Source organism: Schistocerca nitens, chromosome 6, assembly GCF_023898315.1.
Source record: "Schistocerca nitens isolate TAMUIC-IGC-003100 chromosome 6, iqSchNite1.1, whole genome shotgun sequence".
NCBI classification, from domain to species: Eukaryota; Metazoa; Arthropoda; class Insecta; order Orthoptera; family Acrididae; genus Schistocerca; species Schistocerca nitens.
The window spans coordinates 295,749,480-295,769,679 of NC_064619.1; the positions used below are offsets into that span (position 1 = coordinate 295,749,480).

A 20,200-nucleotide genomic window follows, 5' to 3' on the forward strand; every position below is an offset into this window, starting at 1 on the left:
TCGGCTACACCACTGCAATTTCATAACCACTTCTACAACCCTTTAGATCACATAACATCAACAGATACGAAGAAAGTAAATTGGAAAAAGAAAACACTACATGGCAAGCACCCGTATCATCTAACACAGCCACACATCGATCAAGACGCATCCAACACATGGCTAAGAAAAGGCCATATATACAGTGAGACGGAAGGATTCATGATTGCAATACAGGATCAAACAATAAACACCAGATATTACAGTAAGCATATTATTAAAGATCCCAATACCACAACAGATAAATGCAGACTTTGCAAACAACAAATAGAAACAGTAGATCACATCACAAGCGGATGTACAATACTAGCAAATACAGAATACCCCAGAAGACATGACAATGTAGCAAAAATAATACATCAACAGCTTGCCTTACAACATGAACTTATAGAACAACACGTTCCCACATACAAGTATGCACCACAAAATGTACTGGATAATGATGAATACAAATTATACTGGAACAGAACCATTGTAACAGATAAAACAACACCACATAACCTGACATCATACTCACCAATAAAAAGAAGAAATTAACACAACTAATCGAAATATCCGTACCCAATACAACAAATATACAAAAGAAAACAGGAGAAAAAATTGAAAAATACATCCAACTGGCTGAGGAAGTCAAGGACATGTGGCATCAGGATAAAGTTGACATTATACCAATTATACTATCAACTACAGGAGTCATACCACACAGTATCCACCAGTACATCAATGCAATACAGATACATCCAAACTTACATATACAACTACAGAAATCTGTAATTATTGACACTTGTTCAATTACCCGAAAGTTCCTAAATGCAATGTAACATATACCGTACAGTTAAAAGGAAGTCACGCTTCATCAAGGTCCGCGTCACCTTCAATTTTTAACCAGACAGAACGTCTGAGACAAGAAAGAAATAATAATAATAATAATAATAATAATAATAATAATATTTGTATATAAGGGTCAGACACTGTACGAAAAATGTGACAGTATCAGTTTGTTGCAGTATTTTACTGTCGAGTCATATTGACCAGAACAGTTCATATTTTGTACAGTAAAAGTGAACAGAAAAGCGGTGTTGAAACAGTGAGATGTTGCAGTGTAGCGTTTCGGTTGACCTTCACGGCTTGATCTGCATTGACCAAAGACGTTAGTGCCGCATGGGCCTACACATTTTCAGCGGTGGTTATTCACAACTGTCACGGTACACTTTCTCCTTGAAGGTGCGCAACTACTCCAGACAATCCGACAGTGCCTCTTTCCTACTTTACCTCTCTCCACAAAGACCCTATTACATACATTGCTCGATTATTGCCCTCGCGAGAAAACATCCATCGAGCAGTGTGGAGTTACTAAAAGTAGGAAAGGGATGAACTATCAGCTTTGAGTGGGGAAGAGAGAAGTGCTTGGAATACTCCGTTGATAGCAGTATTGCGTGGGTTAGTCGCCATAGTCTGCAAGGATGGCTAAGTTTCTTGTATTGCATTCCATCCGAGTTTTTTGTTGCTAAAAGCGAAAGTTCCACACACCGTCATCGGATGGCCCTGAATCAATACCGGACAGTAATCTGTATAAACAGAAGGAAATATAGGCGACTAGTTTTTCATGATCAGTAGTGGGGGTCTTGTTATTCCCGTCTGCGACTCAGCTAAGCCAGGCTATCCATACGTGTTCGATAGCAAACAATTCTGTGATACATGTATTAAACGTAAAACGTAACGAGAGAAAGCATGCAAGATCCGTTTTGAAACAAGCGTATCAAGTCGGTTATCATCAAGGTAAGCACATCGGTTATGAGAACAATGAATAATAATTTTCAACACAGTTAGACGTTCCACTTCTTGGTACCTCACCTGGGACAATGGATCAACAAGCCGTGTGAAGTATTTTCTTCATGCAATTAGATGCGACCTACGAAATTGTGACACAAAAAAGAAAGCGTGTGAAGAAAATTCAGTAAGCTTACTTGTGGCTATACTACTATTCAGCACAAGTGTCATTGCTGCAATTCCTTATAACGAGATAAAGAGGTTTATATAACTGATACATCATTAAGTTGTGTATAACCCAGGTGGGTATCGTATGTAGAAACGCACGACAGTCCAAATTTCTTTTTGTGATAGTTGTGTCCCTCGTTGATGTTAAGACCAATAGTATAATCTACAATCCGGAGATGCAATCATGATTATTGTTCCATATTGAGGCTTGCTGACGTCTCGGTCGTCACAGCCTTGCTCTTTTTTCCTACAGTGTATTCGATAAGTGATGTGTTCCTGTAAGTTACAAAGCCACTTCATGGTTATTCCTAACGATGAATCACTTTCTTGCTTTGAAACAAGTCATTGGGGTCTGTTGACCCAGGTACATTACGTCTTCCAGCCTGTAACAGACATGCTCAATATAATTAAAATCCTTGGAGCCCTAGAATCATACCTTGACCTTACTGCACTTGGTCCACATGGTGGACTCTCAAAAGACGTACTTCCTCATCCATATAAATGTAGGTAGGGATTTGCAGTGGAAACATCGTAAGGTAGAATAAGAAGTCGATATAACCTTATTAAATGTGGTGCTCCAGAAGAATTCTGATGGGAGTAGATCAGAAAACTAATGCAGATTTATCAAATCGAGAAGAGTGTAATTTTATGGCAATGGCACTTGACTAAGATAGGGGATAGGGTGGTAGAAAACGAATTGAGGTATCAAAGTAATTTAGTAATGAGGGGGGGGGGGGAGGTGTGGGGTAGAAAAATGTTTCGAGAGACGTCAAAGCTCGAGTGCGTAAGGCATGTTCAGGTGGATGTAGGTTGCAGTAATTATCCGGATATAACGACAGGTGAGCAAGACAGACTGGCGTGGAGAGCTACACGAGACGAGCTGCGAGCTGAATACCACACTGTTACAGCGACATAGTTCTAATAACCTGGACACGTGGCTCCGTTTCTTGGCGTGAAGACGTAAATATTTTAATAAACTTTTAAAGTAAGACGTCTTTTCTCTGTCACCTGTTTAATTACCTTTGTTGATTCAGACCATTCTCGTTAGAGCCTCTTGCACCAACACTCCCAATTCCAGAATATTTAGGCTGGGTTGTATTCGAAGTGAAAAGTGTTCACTACGGTCGCAGGTTCGAATCCTGCCTCGGGCATGGATGTGTGTGTTGTCCTTAGGTTAGTTAGGTTTAAGTAGTTCTAAGTTCTAGGGGACTTATGACCTCAGTAGTTGAGTCCCATAGTGCTCAGAGCCATTTTTTTTTTGAAAAGTGTTTTTCATACTTATTATGCAATTAACATAAAATTGATGGCCTTAAAACTATGTAAAAAGAAACATGATTAAATAATTTTAGAAAACAAAAAGTGGGCGTTAGAAGACTAGTAATAATAAAACTGTAGAAAATCACCACCGTTCCCATTCTTTGTTATAGGGTAATAGTTCCTTATCTACTACACTGTTATTGTGCTGTTCTAAATTTTCTCCCCACCCCTTTTTTACCTTTCAGTGTTCTGCGCCTTTGCGCTCCTCTTTCTTACGAAGGATGGAAGGAAGGAAAGGGCAGAGAGGTATAATGCGTTGTCGATGACGAACCCATTAGAGAACATAGCACATGTTCGAATTGAGGAAAGTTTGGAAGGAAAACGGGCTTGATCCTATCAGAAGAACCATTTCGACATTCGCTTTTTGCGATTTAGGACCACCACTGATAACTGGATGTTGGATGGTAGAATAGGAATAATGCCTTCGTTCTTCCGAATCTGATTCTAGTGTCTTACCACTCCGCCAACTCGATCGGTTCTTTCTTAGGGTTTTGTTGCTAGCGCTCGAAAACACGTTCCGCGGCAGTTCGTGACGTCACCGAAGCCGCGACTGCATGAGTTCCGTTACAGGCTGTCGCTGCAGCCTGTCTGAAGCAAATGACACCTGGAATTCTCATGAAGCGTCTTCTACCTGTTAGTAGTCACTTAGTCCTACATCACTCCCATAGTCGTTTGATCTTTCCGTGCGCTGGCTTTGTGACCAGTTCCTGCGATGCGTTTACCGTGTCATTTGCTGCGGCTCCTCCTCTCTCCTAGCAACCTTGTGATTCCTTCAAGGAAACCCTATTCGTCAGGTCATTAAATTTTGGCCATAGTTTCTCTCCTTTGTTTCATCCTGGATGAAATTTCCCCACCGCATCACCCGGAGTTCATGCAGAGCCACACTGAAACGTATTGGTCGGTCATTAGTTACGTCCTTTTCAGCTTGCTCGGATGTGGTCTGGGACTAGTGAAATAGCATACTTTTCCGCTGGTAGACTGCTTATTCCTACAGATTCGGATCATCAGCGCTGCTTCAATGACGTCATAGGGTAGCAATGTGAATTAACGTTCATTCCTTTCCACACTAATAGTCAGTCTCTGTACTACTCATATGCTTCACTTACAGATTGCCGATGCACATATTAATTGCCCTTCCACAGTATTTCCATACTTCGTTGAATCTACAAGGGGCTTTGGGGTGTTCAATAAGTAATGCAACACATCTTTTTTGTGGACCAATTTTGGTTCAAGAATTGTACTTCTTTTGCGAAATCGCTAAACATTCCCGCATCAGCTCACAATTTTGAGTAATTCCGGTAGAAGGCAGCGCAATAACCAATCTTCACAATGGCATCTGCAACTGAGGTGCGTTCCAGAGAAAGAGCAGTTATTTTTTGGCGGAAAACCAGACAATGCCAAATATTCGCAGGCTTTTACATGATGTCTACGGACACCGAACTGTGGGTGAGAGCACGGTAAGCCTCTGGGCGAAGCGTATATCGTCAACAGAACGAGAAGGAAATCTGATACACGTGTAGGCCGGCTACATACAGCTGTGACGCTTGCAATACTACAACGTGCGGACACTGTTACGCGAGGTGTGGATGAATGACAATCAAGCAAATTCGTGCTCAGCTTGACATCTAAGCGTACTCAAATGGCCGTACTTGCCTAACTGAAGAGCAGGCATAAGAAAGAAAGGAACATCTGTGCTGAATTGTTTGTTGGTTATGAGGCTGGTGTTGACGTTTCCTTGTCAAAACATGGATTCACCACTTTGAGACTGAAACTAAAGGCAGTCCTTGGAGTGTCACGACACAGCATGTCCTTTGAAGCCGTAGTTTATAACAGTACCCTCAGCTGTAAAAACCATGGCTGCAGTCTTCTGGAACTCTGTAGGGATTATTCTGTTCGATGCCCTTCCTCATGGTCAAACGATCAACTCCAAAATCTATTGTGAGACTCTTAAGAAGTCGAAAAAACAATTACCGCGTGTTCATGGACACACAAAAGCGAACGCATTTCTCCATGAAAACGCAAGGCCATACATAAGTAGGCGCACTAGAGATGAGATCACAGAGCATCGGTAGACTGTTCGTCCACATCCGCCCTTAATCCTGGATCTTGCAACTTCTGAATTCCACCCGTTTGGCCCACTGAAGGATGGACTCCGCGGGAAGCACTTCAGCAATGACGGGGAAGTTACTGATGCAGAAAGAACTTCGCTGAGTTGTAAACCAGTAAGGTCGTACCGTGATGGCAAACAGGTTTTCACATTGGTGGCGTAAGGCAATAGAATTAAGCGGAGATCACGTTGCAAAGCAGGGTTTTATAGCCAAAGAATAGAAAAACGGTATGTTCAACAAACAGGTAGTCCGTATCTTTCTGGCAGTCATGATTTTATGACGGAACATTTGGAACACTGCGTATTACACTAGAATAAAACTGTCGAATTAGCCTTGTGCGTCCCTTAAATGGTGATATAGTTGTAGTACCGTCCTTTTTATGCAACCGTTCCGTGCACTGATCTGGCCAGTACACATCGCAAGATGTTTGACTTTTTTGTGCGGGCACTTTCTTCTAGAACTGGCGCGCTTTCATACATGAATTATCCCGCGGCAATGGGACGTTTGCCAGATCGTTGACAGCGTCTATTGGGAGTTCTCTCTGGAATGTCGGTCGATATTCACTGGCGTCTGCCACGACAGCTGACTGTCACTACCGGTATACCCATTTCACACGTTTTGTAGAACATTCCCATTCATCATGCTGCCTGTTGCGTATAATTGATGTCTTGGCGCGCAACGCTGCTCTTGCCGAAGTTTCGGCAACCGCGCACGTGAAAAGAAGCGACCAGCGTCGGGTAGAACGTCAAAGCGCGCGTAGTTTTTTCTATCAACTGCACAGTCTGTGTCTACTGCTTCTCTGTTAGATATTTTGGATATATTTTCAAGTCTTCAGTACCTTCCGGAAAAATACAAAATTTTTCTTCTATATTACTACCATTCAAAACTACAAGATAAGTCACAATATTTTATACACGATGGCGCAGGACGACACTGGACATCGCTTCAGACTCGAACGTTACATCCCTTCAGCGCGTCAGCTACATCGGCTACAGAATGATGTATTTCGACTCCACACAATTTGTATTACCTCCCTGTTTTAGCCAAGAGATATGCCCTTAAGCTTCCATGCTCATTCATTGTGTCATTAGCAGCCTGTTTCAGGTGGATGAACGTCCTGCATATGAGCTCGATGAAGCACTAATTGGCACTTTGGACGACGTTTAGGATTAGCGAGATTCACATCTCCTTCTGACTGTATAAAATTATTTTCATCAAATGCCAGGACGCGTGTGTGGAAAAGCAGATGGCCGTATCCCTTTACTGTCCTTGTCCATTCGGAACGTGTGCCCCACCTCCAATGATGTGTCGCCTGTGTTGCATTAAACCATAATCATCCTTCCTGTACGTCCGAAAATCTTTTATATACCTTCACATAACTCTGAAAGCCACTTCAACAAAGCAACCAACATACGGCAATACTAATTTGTGACACGGATGTTCATTTTCTCGCTCCACAGTTTCATATTGGAGAAACTCTTTTGAACAAACATTTCTCCCGATACAATCGCTCCGATATATAGACAATAATTTATCTTAGGGTTGATACACACATCATTTTAATAGCTCCTCATTTTAATTCCATTACTGTATCCGAAGGAAAATATTGAAACACTTTTAAATATGGTTAAAAGGTACTCTAACTGCTTCACAATGTACGGAAATTATTCGCAAGTTTGATGAATGAGACACACTAACCTTCGAGAATTTCATTCTGGAATTTTACACATATTTGGAAAATTAAAGGTCAAAAACTGCGCCCGTTTATGATCAAAAATTACCTTTTCACCATCAAAAAACTTTAACAAGAGTGTTTTGAAAGTCAGTGAGTTAGAACACATGGGACGCGAACCTAGCTATTATCCATTTCATTATGGTTGCCCCCTGACCATCAGCTCATATTCTGGTCAATCGCATGACGAACATCGATATGTTGTGACTTGCCGGAACTGTGGAAATGTCTATTTAGTGCGTGAATATTAAATTGTTGCTGAGAAAGGGGCGCAATAAGCGGTAATATTTAAGAGAAAGCGTACTTTTTCGAGCATTTTTGGCGAGTGTCATCTTTGAGGAGTCACAGAAGCCAGACCCCTAAGTAGGAGAAAAATTTCCTGTGCTCTATTTTAAGATACAACCTTCTTCGAATTTTTCGTTATTTTGTGATTAGTCAAATCATCTCTATAACGCCAAATGCGAAATGCTGCATTTCATCTTACCGTTGTAGCTATTGCGGCGGAGCAGGAAGAGTGTAAAGCTTGAACTTGTGTTACTTACATCGATGCTGTTACTAAAGAATATTCCCTGTGTTTTTCAGTTAAGAGGCTGTAAATCAGTTACATTAGTAGCTGCAACATATGCGAGGCTGTGATCGAGCAATAGTTGCCACGCCAGCCTGCTGAAACTGTGGAAGAAGTGTCGTGTGTTTTAGCGAGTAAATAGCTCAACAGAAGCAGTGGTACGGCGGCTAGCGTCGCAGCGTCACCCTTTTGCGCCACGTGTTCGAAATTCAATTTATTTTTGTTTATCTTTTATCTACCAATGTTTGTAGAAGATTACTCTAAGAATGTTCTTCAGTGTATATTGAAATAATGTTCTCCTTGTGTCTGATAATTGTGTGTCGTGTATGAATTAAAAAAACAAGAAGAAATAAATAAAATACTAGATTATTTAAAACTGTTTTCGGTCAAATTCATGTAGTGTATCCTGGCTCGTAATCAACTGCAAGTGGGAGTTTTGGGTAAGTGACCCGTTATGCGTGATTTACCGCGAAATCATTGGCCAAAGGGTGAAATCTTTAGCAATGTTATCGACATTTCTTTCCCGAGTGAGATTCATACGAATAAATCTCGTCGTGGCAAACCGACCTTGGCACGATGTTTGTGGTGTTCGGAATTTCTGTGTTTCGAATATTTCTACGATCGGTATCATCCAAGTAATGCACGAAATCTTTCTGAAGTATAAGAATGAAAATAGTGTGCGAATTAAAAAAGATTGTAACCCCTGAAAATACCATACACAAATGTATTGTATAATGAATGTATGACACTGATTGTGAAACTAATTGTAGTTTTACAATTAATATAAAGCCCTCTTATCTCTAACTTGATAAGAAACTACGTGTGGTAACCTTCTACGGACAGAGGTAGATAATTAAAAATACAATAAATAAAATCAGTTATAGGGTTTCGAACATGGGGCGCAAAACAGAAACCGTGATGCTAGCCACTGGGCCTCAATTTCGGTTGTTATCGCGCGCTAAAAGGCATCTAAGTTACGTCGGAAACTTTGACTAGCATGTGGTGGTTTATTTTGACTCCTGTTACACTGCGCGAAGTTTCTGGGAAATCGGGTTATGGCACTTGTGTTCTCTCGTCAGTGCGTATAGCCAAAAATGAGGCGACAAGCAACATAATAAATGTGCAATAATGCTGCAAACAAAGGAATTTGGCTTGTATGAGTAAATATGTGACGACTCGATACCCGTCACTACACATGTGCGCAGTGGCCGTGCTGAATCTCTCTAGCTTTATCGTCTACACAGACTGCGAACATTCCTCTACATTATCTAAATCTCTGTTACTCACAAATATCTCGAACCACCTCAGAGGATTTTGCCGCATCGCTATCTATGCTACACCCCCTGGGACTGTATAAATCCGCGCCACGCAGCACCGATTAGTTCCTACTGCACTTTGTTATTGCAACGCGGTCCAGTTCGGAACGGCGAATGCGTGCACCGCTCTCGGACCGTAGTATATTCGATTTGTGTTTGTTATTGACTGTAATTGCAAAAGTCAATATGTTATGGCGATGTTGTTGTTGTTGTGTGTGTGTGTGTGTGTGTGTGTGTGTGTGTGTGTGTGTGTGTGTGTGTGTGTGTGTGTGCCGTATTGTAAAATTAAATTTTTTATATTAAAAGATAGAATGTAGCGTTGGCTTAAAGGTGCTGCAAACAAATATTGCATCGAAAATTCAAAGTTGGTTTGCCCGGAAGATGCCGCATCAACCTCAAGTATTTCTGATGAAAACTATGAGAATCAAAAAGATGACGGAATTGCTTCAGGAGCCATGGTTTCAAGTAGTAAGATATCTTGATAACTCAATAAAGTTGAAAAAAAAGTATAACGAGTCTTAAATCAATCTCGGCTATGTTGATTCTAATAGTTCGCCTGTGTGCGTGTTCCTAATAGTTCCATGATCTCTACTAAGATGCGCCGATATTTAGAAATTATACACACCGATTGCAAAGATATTATGAAGAATTTTTTATACGTAAGAAAAAAACAATATGAAGTCAGACAGCTGTGAAGTATGCGACCCGACTATAAATGATCGTATTTTGTCATGTATCGAATTGCACAAGCAGGCAAAACGCACAGTATCGCTGAGAATTTAATAAAACCATGTGTGGCATACACGACAAAATGTATACTCGATGAAAAATCTACAAAGTATCACGACCCTGTTTCGCGTCAAATTAATGATCTTGCAGGCTATATCAAACGAAAACTAGTTGGTCGCATTGAACAAAACAAATTCGTCTTGCAAATGGATGAGTAGACAGATGTTGCTGGACTGGACATGTTGCCGACAACTGATGATTCACTCGAAGAAGCCTTGCTTATGTGCACGTTGCTGACAACTAGCACTACCAGAAAAGTATTTATTTACATAATCAACTTTTTTTACATAACCATCTCAGTTGGAACGATGTCGATATTTTTACAGATGGGGAGAAGGCAATGACTGGTAAAACAGCAGGAGCGGTATCACTAATAAAAAGTAAAGCTCCAAACTGTAGTTTAAGGTATTGTATTCTGCATAGACAAGCACTCGCAATAAAGATGATGCCGCAAAATCTAGAATTAGTCCTTCATGAAGCAATAAAAATTGTCAGTGACTTTAAATCACGCCCTCTATAGTGCCGGTTGTTTCCAGTATTGTGAGAAGATAATGGGAGCAGACATAAAACACTACTCCTTCATATCGCAGTGAGGTTGTTATTTAGGGGTAATATCTTAACGAGATTACTTGAACTAAGAGCTGAATTGCAGGATTTTATGACCGACATGCCTTTTAAATTCAAAGACCGTTCAAGCGATGTGACTTTGTTGCTCATGGTAGGTGCTTTGGCAGATATACTCGTGTTACGTAAAATTGATGAATTAAATCCATCATTTCATGTAAATCGAACAACCGTTTTCAATACTAGTAACGAAATGACTGCCTTAAAAGAAATTGGAATTTTGGATTGTTTGGGTTGGCAAGAGAGAACAAGAAAGCTTCTGAAGGCTGATTGTGTTCACTGGTGAGACAGCAGTATTACCATATGAGATAATTGAATATTTGGTCCACTCTCTCCAAAAAATCCGTCAATCTTACGAGATATTTCTCTGAAGAATTCTTTCGTGCCTAATTCGCAGAAGCCAGAAAATACGTCAAACGAAACCTACGAGTACTTTTCAGAAATGACATATGATTAAAGCACGATATCACTGCTCAAAACAATGTCACTTGATATTTTTGGTGCAGGGCTAGTGATTAATATCCACAATTTGCCACACAGGCTCTGACTTCTTCGAACATTCCCTGTAGCTAACTTGTGTGACACACTGCAATAGACTGGATGCTGAGCCTCATACACGTCAACACTCTCCTTTCAAGTCTGATATTAAACAGTGGTATCTCCCATTAAATGGAAACAGTTTTATAAATTTACAGTGGAACTTATACATTGTTATTTTGTATATTGTGTTTTTATGTGTTGTTTTGTATATTTTTGTGGGGGTCAGTAGTGTATAATGTACGTTTTTTTTAGGATTTTCATTAATGTTTATAATTAAAAAGAACACAACTAGGATTTTGCTTATTTTGGGGCTCCGTAAAATACTTAGTATTTCAAAACGGTTCTGTCGCAAAAAATATTTGGGAACAATTGCGGTACAGCATTGCCAGATACAGTTGTTGTTAGTGGAGGGCAGCAGATAAAATGGGAAACCCCAAGTGAGCACTCGACACACTAGCAGGTCTCGAAAATGAACAGTGAAGCGTGATGTTCATTTTAACGATAAATGAAAACTCGATTAGCTCGAATAAATTTTGCAGGAAAAAATTATGAATGAAGTAGAACCTACCTTAAAAGCTTTCCCTGTTAGCAGTGGTCTCGCTGTTGCTATTACAGTCGTCCACTTGGATCAACAACTGTTCAGTTGCTATGTCAAGACCGTGGGCTATTTGTGCTTACCCGTTTTCAAGTTGGTGCTCACAGTTCAGTGCATTTCTCGAGACACTATGAAGAACACTTCCCAGAACGGAGCGACACAAATATAAAGTGTTATCTACCTTAAAGTTCTCTACTGCTTTGCTACTTTGTTCTCGACAAATGCCCAAATAAGGCGATTGCCATTCAGTCCACAGTGCGCCACAGCCAACCATAGAAGTTTAATGTCCTTGACCACTTTACAGAGTTATTCTTGCGACCTGTGATATGAAGCGCGATCTATAACAGTCACAGATCTGTTTGAAAATTTTTCTAGAACCCTCCTAAACCACTCTTCTACGTGTCTGCAATTCATCTCAGAATGATGCGGTAATCTGCGCCTCTTTTCCCCCATTAAAACAGTCCAGCATTTTGCACGAAATCCCCTTCATTTCAAGTGTGGCACTTTATAACCATTTTTCCAGAATCGACGGTGTTTGAATTCCTCCTTTCCAGTTATTGAACAATAACCCTGTGTGATAACCGTACACATTTCCTCATGGTAAGGCATTTTTTGTTCATGCCATCTAGATTTTCCGCAGAGATTTGCAGCACACTAACTTTCATCAGTGTAATAAATAGACCAACCAGTTTTTGAAGGACATTTTTACTGCAAGAACTAGTTTTGTTTTTTTGCTATTTTCCGAATAGCACGCCAAAGGATTGTTCCACCCGTATCATAAGCTTCTTAACCTCAGTTCTCAACTTAAAGGCGGCTGCTGCTGTTGGAAACTGTTTTCCACCAGAAGTCGTGGAGTTTTTTTCTTGTGACTATGTGCTTTACTTGTCCGACACAAACGTCTGTCGCCTTCCAGACCTCCTTTTTGGTGACACGAGACATGAAATGGGTGTATTATCTAGAAATTCGCTTCCTTGGTCTTCGTCATTGTCTGTGATACAGAACTGCTCGCGCCCTGTAATTTCTCGCCCTCAAAGTAAGCATGCGCACTGATCACCATGAACTAGGACTAATTATGTCCCAAGTGCTTCCTTTAATGAACAACAATGAATGGCAGCATGGTTGTTTCCTATCTGACGGGAAGTCACTGTTGCAGTGAAATAGAATGACAGATTATTGTTAACGTAATTACGGTCTGGCATGTGTGCTCTGCTAAGTTAAGATTCGTCAAAAATTGCTCGAAAAAGTATGTTTTCTTTTAAATACTACCACGTATGTCGACCTCTTCTCAACTAAAGTGTAATTCTCATATACCAAATAAAGTACACTCTTCCGCAATCCCGGCAAAGTACGACACACCGATGTTCGTCATACGATGTAACTAGGATATGAGCTCAAACTCAAGGGTCAGTCATTATGAAATGGGCAAGAAGTCGGTTTTCATTTGAACGAGGAATTTTCAGTTTGTTTGTAGAGAGACTTCGTTAGCATGGCAAATTGTAACAATTATTATTGTAATGTAACAAATCAGTATCAAAACACATTTATTTTCATGACAATGAAAACGTGTAATACTGGATACAAAATTTCAACATAAAATTTGAAGATGACTTTGATACAGCACTGTGTTTTCCTTACGTTCTATGAAATTCGCTGTGGTATATATATCCCACTAGGCAGCTAAGCGGGATTACTGAGAAGAGTAGTAATGTTCCAAAACAATGTCTGTGATGTATAAGGGAACACAGGAATTCCAGGCTTTCCTGGGACGGAGAGGAGAATAATTTGATTTCACTTTTCAAAATTATTTAAAAGCAGTCTAGATCGCAGCCGATGTTAACGTCTGACCATTTTCGCCCTTTTAAGTACGGGCTATCATCAGAGTTTGCAGTGTAATGAGAAAAGTAACAGTGCTGTATTACATACAGAAGCCAATGTTGTGAAAGTATACTCTAAAACGATGTATCATTACTGCTGTGTTGCCCGTTTAATTACACGCAGACTGGCGTGAGGTCTGGAACATTACAAGGAAATGAGAACTTGGAAAAACGGACGCAGTTGCTGTAATACTTAACTTTAATCCATAATTGGTGTACACCGCTCTTGAGGATACAAAAGTATAATCTCAATATAAACTGGTAATGGCGCCTTGCTAGGTCGTAGCAAATGACGTAGCTGAAGGCTATGCTAACTATCGTCTCGGCAAATGAGAGCGTAATTGTCAGTGTAGCATCGCTAGCAAAGTCGGCTGTACAACTGGGGCGAGTGCCAGGACGTATCTCTAGACCTGCCGTGTGGTGGCGCTCGGTCTGCAATCACTGACAGTGGCGACACGCGGGTCCGACGTATACTAACGGACCGCGGCCGATTTAAAGGCTACCACGTAGCAAGTGTGGTGTCTGGCGGTGACACCACAATTACCCATATGGATGACGGCGGTGGCGTCTGACCCACTGTGGATGCCTCACTCACTGATGACTAAGCAGCCACGAGTTATATAGGGTAGAGTGTGGGCCCTCCAGAGCTTAAGTTGCATCGCCGTCAGCCAATGGGGAATGACTTACATATCATTTGAGTCTTCATTCTTAAATATTTAAGTAATCAAGAAACGAGTTTATATTCATTTATGATTCATAGTCGATGTTGCAGCGTGCCTCATAAAATGCATGACAAGCTGGTGTAATTCGTTAATTCAGCTCCACAGCGTCGTCTGGATGAAATAATGAGCACTAGAAGAACATTAGTTCTACAGTGTGTTACAAAAAGGTACGGCCAAACTTTTAGGAAACATTCCTCACACACAAATAAAGAAAAGATGTTATGTGTACACGTGTCCGGAAACGCTTAATTTCCATGTTAGAGCTCATTTTAGTTTCGCCCACCTACGCTCAATGGAGCACGTTATCATGATTTCATACGGGATACTCTACCTGTGCTGCTAGAACATGTGCCTTTACAAGTACGACACAACATGTGGTTCATGCACGATGGAGCTCCTGCACATTTCAGTCGAAGTGTTTGTACACTTCTCAACAACAGATTCGGTGACCGATGGATTGGTTGAGGCGGACTAATTCCATGGCCTCCACGCTCTCCTGACTTCAACCCTCTTGACTTTCATTTATGTGGGCATTTGAAAGCTCTTGTCTACGCAACCCCGGTACCAAATGTAGAGACTCTTCGTGCTCGTATTGTGGACGGCTGTGATACAATACGCCATTCTCCAGGGCTGCATCAGCGCATCAGGGATTCCATGCGACGGAGGGTGGATGCATGTATCCTCGCTAACGGAGGACATTTTGAACATTTCCTGTAACAAAGTGTTTGAAGTCACGCTGGTACGTTCGGTTGCTATGTGTTTCCATTCCACGATTAATGTGATTTGAAGAGAAGTAATAAAATGAGCTCTAACATGGAAAGTAAGCGTTTCCGGACACATGTCCACGTAACATCTTTCCTTTATTTGTGTGTGAGGAATGTTTCCTGAAAGTTTGGCCGTACCTTTTTGTAACACCCTGTATAGCTACTGCCATTTATTCGTAGTGAAACCACTTGTATGTTATATTAATATGAAAATTATACATATTGATCTATTTGTATTACTAGTCAGTTATTTGAAGTCTTAAACACTAGAAAAAACAAAATGCATTGTAGTTTATTTGTGCCATCTCGTGGTGCCTGTAATAACGCATTGGGACGCAGTTTCCTTGGAGACATCGAGGCTGATATGTCTATCAGTTATCAAAGATGTACTTGACGCTTGTATAACATCGGAGGTCGATATCACTCACCAAAGAGAAAAGGGGCATTGTTTACAAAAGTGGCACCAGTGTAGATAATCTGCAATACATCACTGATCACAAGAGGAAACGGTTTTGTACAAATAATTCAGAAACATTTGGAGCTTATAATAAAAATGTATCTTAAGAAGAGCTGTAAAAATGTGGAAATTATGTATACATCTCATTTGTGTAATCGTTGACGTTATTGGTATTATAAATTAATATTTCTGCGACTATTTCGCGTTTTATATCAGGAGAGAGTCACACCTATTAGAATAGTGAGGTACATTTGTTGTGCATTTGACGCTAAAAATCGTAAGACTGGCTATAACATAGAAACTTGAAAATAATATAGAACTGTAGGTAATTGGAGGAGGAAGTATCCTCTGTTTCAGAAGATGTATTCAAGTAATTCAGAAACCCCTTGTGGTGTGGCGCCATGCTTACTAGCCGAGGTAGAGGGGTCGAAAATTTACTGTCACAACTCGACCTCTGCCTCTATATTACAGGTGCCCCCACACATTCCAGTGTGGCACATGGCACATATTCAGCCATTGATCTCTCGGTTTGCAGTCTTGGCCTTCTCCCATCTATGCACTGGAGAGCACACGACGACCTGTGTGATAGTGACCACTTCCCCATCTTCATGTAACTCTCCCAGCGTCATGCCCACGGACACCTACCCAGATGGGCTTTAAACAAGGCAACCTGCGAAGCCTTCACCTCTGCTGTCACCGTTGAATCTCCCCCACATGGTGCCATCGATGTTGTCGTTGAGCCGGTCACGACAACAATCGTTTCTGCGGCGGAAAACACGATGCCTCGTTCTTTAGGGTGCCCCCGGCGAAAACAAGTCCCTTGGTAGTCGCCGGAAGTCGCTGAGGCAATTAAAGAGCGTCGGCGAGCTGTACAGCGACATAAGCGGCACCCTTCCCTAGAGCACATATTAGCCTTTAAGCGTCTCCGTAGCCGCGTTCGCCAGTTCATAAAACGACGGAAACAAAAGTATTGGGAGAGCTACGTGTCGACCATTGGGTGCCATACGTCTCCTTCACAAGTCTGGACGAAGATTAGACGTCTTTTTGGGTACCAGACCCCAACATGTGTCCCTGGCATTAACATCAACGTCTTGTTATCTACCGACGCAAGCGCGCTTATCGAGCACTTCGCTGAGCACCATGCTCGAGCCTCTGCATCAGAGAACTACTCTTCAGCCTTTCGCACCCTCAAACGGCGGAAGGAAAGGAAAGTCCTCTCGTTCACAACACGCCACTGTGAACCCTATATCGCCCCGTTTACAGAGTGGGAGCTCCTTAGCGCCCTTGCACATTGCCCCGACACCTCCTGGACCGGATCAGATCCACAGTCAGATGATTAAACATCTCTCGTCTGACTGCAAGCGACATCTCCTCGTCATTTTCAACTGGATCTGGTGCGATGGCGTCTTTCCATCGCAATGGCGGGAGAGCACCATCATTCCGGTGCTCAAACAGGGTCAAAACCCGCTTGATGTGGATAGCTACCGGCCCAACAGCCTCACCACCTTCCTTTGCATGCTGCTGGAACGTATGGTGTACCTGTGGTTGGGTTGGCTCCTGGAGTCATTTGGCCTACTGGCTCCATGTCAGGGCGGCTTCCGCCAGGGTCGCTCTACCACTGGTTATCTTGTGTCCTTAAAGTGTGTCATCCAAACAGCCATTTCCAGACGCCAACATCTGGTTGCTGCCTTTTTTGACGTACGTAAAGCGTACGACACGCCTGGTTACATCATATCCTAATCACGTTGTATGAGTGTGGTCTCTGGGGCCCACTCCCGATTTTTATCCAAAACTTCGTGTCGCTCCGTACTTTCCGTGTCCAAGTTGGTACCTCCCATTGTTCCCCCTCGTACTCAGAAGAATGGCGTTCCGCGGGGTTCCATATTGAGTGTGTCTATTTTTAGTGGCCGTCAACGGCCTAGCAGCAGCTGTAGGGCCGTCGGTCTCCCCTTCTCTATTTGCGGATGACTTCTGCATTTCATATTGCTCCTCCAGTACTCGTGTTGCTGAGTGGCGCCTACAGGGGGACATTCACAAGGCGCAGTCATGGGCTCTAGCCCACGGCTTACAGCGTTCAGCCGCGAAGTCGTTTGCCATGCATTTCTGTTGGAGTCACACCATTCATTCAGAACCAGAACTTTACCTTAATGACGGTCCAATCACTGTAGTGGAGACATATCGATTCGTAGGACTTGTTTTTGACGCCTCATTGACTTGGCTACCCCACCGTTGTCAGTTTACGCGGAAGTGCTGGCAGCATTTCAGTTCCCTCCGCTGCCTGAGCAGCACCAACTGGGGTGCAGATAGCTCTACGCTGCTGCAGCTCTACAGAGCCCTTGTTGAAGCCCGCGTTGACTATGGGAGTCTGGTTTACGGTTCGGCGGCGCCTTCAACGTTGCGTTTACTCGACCCAGTGCAGCATTGTGGCGTTCGCCTAGCGACCGGAGCTTTTATAACGAGTCCGGTGACCAGCGTCCTGGTGGAGGCCGGAGTCCCTCCATTGAAGGTTAGGTGTGCACAACTGCTCGCCAGTTACGTTGCACACGTTCGTAGTTCTCCTGTGCATCCGAATTACCATCTCCTTTTCCCAACCACGGCGGTTCGTCTCCTGCATCGGCGACCCAGGGCAGGGCTTACGATTGCGGTTTGCGTCCGGTCCCTTCTGTCTGAACTGGAGTCCTTCCCTTTACCACCTCTTTTCGAGGCCCATTCATGTACACATTCATGGTGTACACCTAGGCCGCAGATTCTTCTGGACGTTTCGCATGGCCCTAAGGACTCCATTTACCCTGCGCCTCTCCACTATCACTTCCTCTCTATTCTCGACATGTACCGGGGCCATGAATTGATTTACATCGACGGCTCGATGGCTGATGGTCACCTAGGCTTTTCGTATGTTCATGGAGGTCATATTGAACAACACTCCTTGCCAGATGGCTGCAGTGTTTTCACTGCGGAGCTGGCGGCCTTATCTCGTGCTCTTGAACACATGCGCTCATGCCGTGGCGAGTCATTCCTCCTGTGTACTGACTGCTTGAGCAGCCTACAAGCTATCGACCAGTGCTACCATCGCCATCCTTTGGTAGCGTTGTGGAGTCATCTATGCCCTGGAACGGTCCCGTCGTTCAGTGGTGTTTGCGTGGACCCCAAGACCACGTCGGAATCCCGGGCAACAAAGTTGCCGACAGGCTGGCCAAATAGGCTACGCGGAAACCGCTTTCAGAGATGGGCATCTCCGAAACTGACATGCCTTCTGTCTTACGTCGCACGGTTTTTCGGCTCTGTGAGACGGAATGGCATAACAGTACGCACAACAAACTGCGTGTCATTAAGGAGACTATGAATGTGTGGAAGTCTTCCATGCGGTTCTCTCGCAGGGATTCAGTTGTCGTCTGCCGGCTCCGCATTGGCCATACGTGGCTAACCCATGGTTACCTCCTCCGTCGCGAGGACCCACCTCGGTGTCGCTGCGGCTCACAAATGACGGTCGCCCGCCCACCTCTTGCTGGACTACCCACTTTTATCCACTCTGCCGCAGACTTTTAACTTTCCCAGCACCCGTTGGGCGACAGTGCCTGCTCAGCAGCTTTAGTTTTATGTTTTATCCGTGAAAGTGGGTTTTATACTTCTATGTAGGTTTTAGCGCATGTCCTTAGTCCCTCTGTCCTCCACCCTAGTGCTTTTAGGGTGGAGGTTTTAATGTGTTGCAGAGTGGCTAGCTTTCCCTTTTTGTTCTCGTGGTTGGCCAGCCACTGTAATCTGCTTTCATGTTTTACCCTCTTCAGTTTCTAGCGTCTCTATTGTTTTCTTGTCCACTTTTGTTCTTTTTAGTGTTAATTGCCTTCCATTCATTCTTGTGGCTTTTCCTTTCTTTCCGTTTTGTGTTATATGTTTCGTCCGTTTTATTCTCACACTTGTGGCATTGTTTTATTAGGACCAAAGGACCGATGACCTCGTAGTTTGGTCCCTTCTCCCGCCCTCTAAACCAACCAAGCAACCTAATTCTTTTTAACTCCCAACACTGTCATCGCGCTTGGTCGACCGTTGGTAGCACTTTGTAACTCAGTTACTGACGCCTTCCGCTGATTACATGAGATTTTTCACAGCTACCTTCATCAATGCTCGACGTCCCCTGCCGGTCAGTACATGAGGTCTTCCCGGTCTTCATTGATCCGTGGTTGTTCCGTCGCGTTTCCACATCACAGTAACATCGCCATCGGTTGACTTGTGCAGCTGTAGAAGGGTTGAAATGTGTCTGATGGATTTGTTGTTGAGGTGACATCCTCGTTCGAAACAACTGAGCTCTGGTGTTACTGCTTCCCTACTGACAACTCGATGCTCGCTGCCTATTCTGATAATGGCAGGTGCGCATCTCGTAACAACTAGTGGTCAGTTCCGCGTTACGTAATGGTGTTCGGATACTTTGCATCGGAAAGTGAATATGTGACACACTTCCTTTTCGCGGCAACGGCCTTGCCGCAGTGGATACACCGGTTCCCGTCAGATCACCGAAGTTAAGCGCTGTCGGGCGTGGCCGGCACTTGGATGAGTGACCATCCGGGCCGCCATGCGCTGTTGCCATTTTTCGGGGTGCACTCAGCCTCGTGATGCCAATTGAGGAGCTGCTCGACCGAATAGTAGCGGCTCCTGTCAAAGAAAACCATCATAACGACCGGGAGAGCGGTGTGCTGACCACACGCCCCTCCTATCCGCATCCTCATCTGAGGATGACACGGGGTCGGATGGTCCCGCTGGGCCAT

At 43.2% G+C, this 20,200-nt stretch overlaps 1 protein-coding gene and 1 pseudogene across 3 annotated transcripts in view; both read left to right on the forward strand.

Annotated features, from left to right (window-relative positions):
- The window catches only part of LOC126263658 (oxysterol-binding protein-related protein 9), a 518,089-nt gene that overhangs the window by 159,204 nt on the left and 338,685 nt on the right, over positions 1-20,200 (forward strand). The window lies entirely within an intron of this gene.
- Positions 19,904-20,021, forward strand: LOC126263871 (5S ribosomal RNA; annotated as a pseudogene).